The sequence below is a fragment of the Bison bison genome, unplaced genomic scaffold (genome assembly GCF_000754665.1).
Source record: "Bison bison bison isolate TAMUID 2011002044 unplaced genomic scaffold, Bison_UMD1.0 scf7180017864376, whole genome shotgun sequence".
Lineage (NCBI taxonomy): Eukaryota > Metazoa > Chordata > Mammalia > Artiodactyla > Bovidae > Bison > Bison bison.
The window spans coordinates 6,802,477-6,809,304 of NW_011494948.1; positions in this window are offsets into that span (position 1 = coordinate 6,802,477).

The following is a 6,828-nucleotide window of genomic DNA, read 5'->3' on the forward strand; positions in this document are numbered from 1 at the left end:
TGGTGTTAGAGAAGACTCTTGAGAGTCCCTTGGACTGCAAGGAGATCCAACCAGTCCATTCTGAAAGAGATCAGCCCTGGGATTTCTTTGAAAGGAATGATGCTAAAGCTGAAACTCCAGTACTTTGGCCACCTCATGTGAAGAGTTGACTCATTGGAAAAGAGTCTGATGCTGGGAGGGATTGGGGGCAGGAGGAGAAGGGGACGACAAAGGATGAGATGGCTGGATGGCATCACTGACTCGATGGATGTGAATCTCAGTGAACTCTGGGAGTTGGTGATGGACAGGGAGGCCTGGCGTGCTGCAATTCATGGGGTCGCAAAGTGTCGGACATGACTGAGCGACTGATCTGATCTGATCTGATGTTGAATATAATTAAATGATGATATATTAAACTAATGAAGCAGCCTGCATCAATTAAAATCATACAGATGATGAGCTCGCAAAATGAAATTATTTACTTTTAAATAAAGAATATTTCCCTCGCATGACTGTTAAAACTATGAAAGCTATAGATATATGATAAGTGATTGAAAGGAAAAGTGAAGAAAAACATTCTTAGTGGTTTAAGGCAAGAAATTAGGGGTAAATTATTAAAATTCATTTTATAATGCTTATTTAACAATACCATAATATTGAAAAGGGCATGATCAGTCCTGGGTGTTCATTGGAAGGACTGATGTTGAAGCTGAAACTCCAAAACTTTGGCCACCTGATACAAAGAGCTGACTCATTTGACAAGACCCTGATGCTAGGAAAGATTGAGGCCGGGAGGAGAAGGGGATGACAGAGGATGAGATGGTTGGATGGCATCACTGACTCAATGGACATGGGTTTGGGTGGACTCCGGGAGTTGGTGATGAACAGGGAGGCCTGGCATGCTGTGGTTCATGGGGTCACAAAGAGTCAGACACAACTGAGTGACTGAACTGAACTGAATATTGAAAAGGGCATGATTGCGGTAAACCACGAAACCTGTTTTTCCTGACAGAAGCCTACGTTAGGATAACCCTCACTAAGCCACTCCTGATGATACCTAAATCCAAAAGCAGTCAACTGAGGAGCATGGGGAATAGATTTCTAACATCAGGAACACAAACTGAATCCATTCAATATTTGAGAAGAATGTGTTATTCTCTTGAAAAGTATCTGCACACATAAAGCTCAGTACAAGTCACAGCAGCCAGTGTGCACAGGGGAGCCACAGGCCAGTGGAGTGAACATTTCAGTGTGGAAATGATGGGGGAAGTAAAGGTTGTTCCTGCCAGCTTAAGGATAATAAGCAGAAGTTTCAAAGGAGGCTGCCTAACAGTCTTGCTATTACAACACCAAACCACACGGGAGGGTGAACTCATGGTGACAACTGTTATTGAAACTGTGGTTGAGGAACAAAGATCACATGAGTAAATATTACCCAAGGCTTCTTCTCACAAAATGAATGTGTCTATTGAAAAATATTGCTCGCAGACTCTCCTGAATGAAACACATAAGTTCTCCAGCACTAGGAGTGGTCCTTTTACCAAAATGTAACAAGTCAAGTTCATCACCTCTGTTACAATAGTTCCAGTGGATATGCATGAATAGCTTCAACTTTTGTATTATCCACAGAGAGTAAATGTACATACTTTTACATGTATATATAATTTTAATACATTTAAAATTTTGAAACAGTATTTTATATTTAGAGAAGCGTAGACAAAGAGTTTTCCATAGGCCCTTCATTCAGTTTCCCTTAATGCTAATGTCTTACATAACTGAGAATTGGTTAGAGTAAAATATTAACATCAATGGCTTAACATTAACTAACCTGAAGACTTTATTTGGATTTCACTCTCTTTCCAATAAAGTCTCTTTGCTGTTTCAGAATCTTATCCTGGATACTCCCCTGCATTTAGTATACATAAATTTAAAAACATATACACTGTACCATTTTAAGAAATAACTTTCATCATAATCAGAATGCTAACTTATGTCTATCATTAATAAGTTGCTTTAAAAATATATTCTATTTTCCCTACTGTTATAATTTGTACCTCCATTTTCTTCTAAGAATAGAATTAAAAACTACCCAAACATTTGATCATTTTCTAAGTCATTATGTTTTCCTATCCTGGATAAAATATGTTTCTTTACAGGTTATAGGAATTCTAAATATAAGGGAAAGTCTTACAAGTCTATGAAATTCCCAAGTGTTAGAAGAAAAATCTATGATAATGTCCAAATACATCTCCTACCTGCCATAAGGGTTAAATGCATGACTCATAATGCATCTGGCTATAAGCAACAGAATACTGAAGTTCAGTGGCTTATATAAATCACAGATAATTTTTTTTCCTCCCTTCCTTTTCTTAAAAAAAACCACCAAATCTATGGTTATAGAACTTCTGACATTAGGTCACCAATAAAAATAGTGCTGATGTCACTGATTCTCTTGCTCTTTCCTTTTCTGATCCTTCCTTCCTGCAAGGTAGCTTCTGAAGATCGCACCATGATGAGTGAACTTGAGAAGGAATGAAAGAGAGGTTGGGTGACATATGCTGCTTACATCAAGAAGTAAAAACTTTCTTAGCAGTCCCAACAGGCTTCACTGACATCTCATTAACCAGAATATATATCACACTGACACCCTACTTTGCAAGGGAGACTAAAAAAGAGAGTGTTTTGCTTTTCTAGCTACCACAGTGTAAGCAGGAAGAAAATCCTGTAGGAAATGTACAATTGTAGAATAAGTACAGTCATCATCATATTCTAGAAATATTCTAGGTCAAAGAGCTATAAAATACCAACAGCTTAATAATAGGAAATTCTCCTCAATTGTTTCCATGGCTCTTTTTTCTCAAGACATTTCCATGAAAATCTGTCTGTTCATTTGCTGGATCAAACACTCTTTACAATTAAATAGATAAAGTTAGATAAGTTCACTTTTCCTTCAGGAAAATGTAAAGGTGAGGGTTGGATGCATATGACCTCACATACAATCACATATAAATTGTTAACTGAAATTCAATACTCTCTTAACTTTTAGAATTGCTTGAAATCTATTTATAATTGGCTATTTTTATATCTGATAGTGGAAAAATATCATCCAGAGACCCTGAAGTGAAGTTAACATATGTTCAAGATATGTTAAGAAGAAATGATTAACAAATTATTAAAATACTATGTGGCAAGCACTGCAATGAATATATCTATAAGATATAATAATGGAATTTTCCCTATATTCTAATACTACTCTCTTATGAACCAAACATAATAGCAAATGAATATGTTAGAAAAATAACTGATTCCATTATTTTGTTCTATGAATGACAGAAAATAACTACATCTATTGACACGTGGATACTGAGAGGGCCTTAATACGGAACGCATGATCATATGGATTTGGAAAAGCTTATTGGTCCTGTGCATAAGAATTAGAAGAGTCAAGGCACTTCCCTGGTGGTCCAGTGGTTAAGACTCCATGTTTTCACTGCAGGCACAGGAGTCTGATACCTGGTGGAGGAACTAATACCTCATATGTCATGCAGCATGGCCCAAAAAAAAGATCAGAAGAATCTATAAGAGACTACAATAGGTTTATCTTAAGACATCTTTGATCTCTTGGTGGGGGCACCATGGACCTCACCCATTAGACCAAATAGTTTTTTTTAAAATAAGCATTTTCATAAATCATAGAGTACTTTTCAGTTTAACTTTTCCAAAGCTGATATGTAATTTTGACACTTACTGAATCAATTAATATATGCAGTGAAATCCAAATGAGTCCCATGGTGTCATGATATATAGAAACCCTAGAAACCAATGGAGAGTTTTCAGTGCCCATTGGTCATTTAAAAAATTTTGAAGCTTCAAAGATATCAAGAAAAGATTCCTGAACAAAAACATGCTTGTATTAAAAGCTTTTTAAGCTTCTAAAACATTTTTAGGCTTTTCCCTCCTATTTTTCCTAATAAAATCCTATCTATTCCCATATCCCTTAACAATATCTCATGGGGTTGATTGCTTTTTTTTAATGTGAAGGGAAAAGGACAAAGAAAATAGCAGAAAGGTGGACACTATCAATAGGGCATACCAAACATATAATTCTTTATAAAGCTATTCATTAAACTAGACGAGATATTCGCATTGCTATGTTTTTAAGTCAAATGGTATCAATTGGTCCATATGCTTTCGTAAAATTCTGTAATCTAGTCTTCTATGTTCTCTGCATTGCCTTCTAGAACCCAAAAGGCTACAGTAATTAAAGGAATTATAGGAGAGTTCTGGTAGCCAATGTCATGGACAATTACTTGATTGATTTAATATAAAAGAAAATCAAACTTCTTACTCAAGGATTCTAAAATATGTTCAGAATCTGATTGAAATGCACTTACTGAGCACCAACTATCTGACACTAACCTGGAAAATGTAGAAAATGAATAGATGTATCAAACATGGCTCTTAGAAGGGTGGTTTTAAATTATATTGTGCATTAGATTTATTTGGGACTATATTAGTAAGACAAATTCTGTCCTCTGCTAAGATTTTACAATTCGATGGATCTAAGACAAAAAATCAGTACTCAGACACCCAGCCTGGGTGAATTTGATGCTGATACTCCAGGAGTCACACTTTGAGAATCATTGATCTAAAAAGGAGAAATAATATACATATAAATAATGAAAACACAAGGTAACCTAGAATGCAAAATTATGAAATTAATCTGATTAGTGAGAAGGTGCAGACTATGGAATCAGCAGACCTAGTTGGAGAAGGCAATGGCACCCCACTCCAGTACTCTTGCCTAGAAAATCCCATGGACAGAGGAGCCTGGTGGGCTGCAGTCCATGGGGTCGCTAAGAGTCAGACACTGAGCGACTTAACTTTCACTTTTCTCTTTCATGCACTGGAGAAGGAAATGGCAACCCACTCCAGTATTCTTGCCTGGAGAATCCCAGGGACGGCAGAGCCTGGTGGAATGCCATCTGTGGGGTCGCACAGAGTCGGACACGACTGAAATGACTTAGCATAGCATAGCATAGCATAGTTTTAAATCCTGATGGTGTCTTATCAGCTGTAAGACCTGGAGCCTGATATATGCTGCTGCTACTGCTAAGTCACTTCAGTCATGTCCGACTCTGTGCGACCCCATAGACGGCAGCCCACCAGGCTCTGCCGTCCCTGGATTCTCCAGGCAAGAACACTGGAGTGGGTTGCCATTGCCTTCTCCAATGCATGAAAGTGAAAGTGAAGTTGCTCAGTCGTGTCCGACTCTTTGCGACCCCATGGACTGCCACTCACCAGGCTCCTCCTTCCATGGGATTTTCCAGGCAAGAGTACTGGAGTGGGGGTGACATTGCCTTCTCCTCCTGATATTTAACTTCTCCAAATTTTAACTAACTCCCCTTGAAGGAGGGCATGGCTATCCACTCCAGTTTTCTTGCCTAGACAGAGGAGCCTGGTGGGCTATAGTCCATAGGGTCGCACAAAGTTAGACACAACTGAAGCGACTCAGCACAACACAAATTTTAACTAACTCATCTAGGCAGTGGAGACAGTAATAGAGGTTTTTAGTATCATTAAGAGAATTTTATGAGGAAATGCATCAAGTGCTGAACAGACAGATAAATCTAATTCTTTCTCTAAAAGTTCTCTTCATTCCGTTTCCCCATACAAATAGAGTAAGTGAAGCAGAAAGGTTACAGACAGTGAATATCACATTGTTTTTCAGGTTTCATGTGTCCCTAGAGGCCAGTTGATTCTGAAGATACAGAGAATTCAATAGCCATGTTATTTACAGTGAAAGCTAACCAACCTGGATTAATCGCTAATGCATTTGACTTACTAAGGTTCTAAAACAGAAAATGACAGTTAAATAAACAAAAAGACACCTTATAAGGATATGCTGAATCACAAAAGCACATCTTTATATTAGTCTGGCAATTCATAATTTTCTCAGAATTGTAATAATTAGGAAATTGAAAGATAAGCAGTAGGGGGTATGATGGATTTAATCAGGAGAACAAGATTTTAGGAAGCGAAATGGCACCTTTGGAAATACAGATATCTGCAAGTAAAAATAGATCAATGTCTTGTAGCTCAAATCAATATGTAATTTGGTAAGCTATCTAAATATTTTATCCCTTGAAGTGAGAAAGAGACAGATAGGAATATGGCTGAATTCCCCAGCAGTCTTTTCTGAGATGAGTTTTGTATCCATAAAGTCGCTAAGGATAAGCCATAACAGCTTGTAAAATAGGATACAATGGATTTGATAATCTACATTAATTCTTTAAAAGCATATAAATTCTTATCAACAAAGTTAACATAAGACAGCTTTAATGGAAACCAACATTAAAATCAATGCAAGTGTGAAAGCAAAGACCTAAGTTTAGTTTGAGAAGCTAAGCAGATATACCATAAAAAGCATACCACAACCAGCCACCTGACTTATAAACATGGAGAAAACAAAGAATAGTTCAGTTCAGTCACTCAGTCGTGTCTGACTCTTTGCAACCCCATGAACCGCAGCACACCAGGCCTCCCTGTCCATCACCAACTCCAGGAATCTACCCAAACCCATGTGCATTGAGTCAGTGATGCATTCCAACCATCTCATCCTCTGTCATCCCCTTCACCTCCCGCCTTCAATTTTTCCCAGCATCAGGGTCTTCTCAAATGAGTCAGCTCTTCACATCAGGTGGCCAAAGTATTGGAGTTTCAGCTTCAGCATCAGTCCTTCAAATGAACACCCAGGACTGATCTCTTTTAGGATGGACTGGTTGGATCTCCTTGCAGTCCAAGGGACTCTCAAGAGTCTTCTCCAACACCACAGCTCAAAAGCATCAA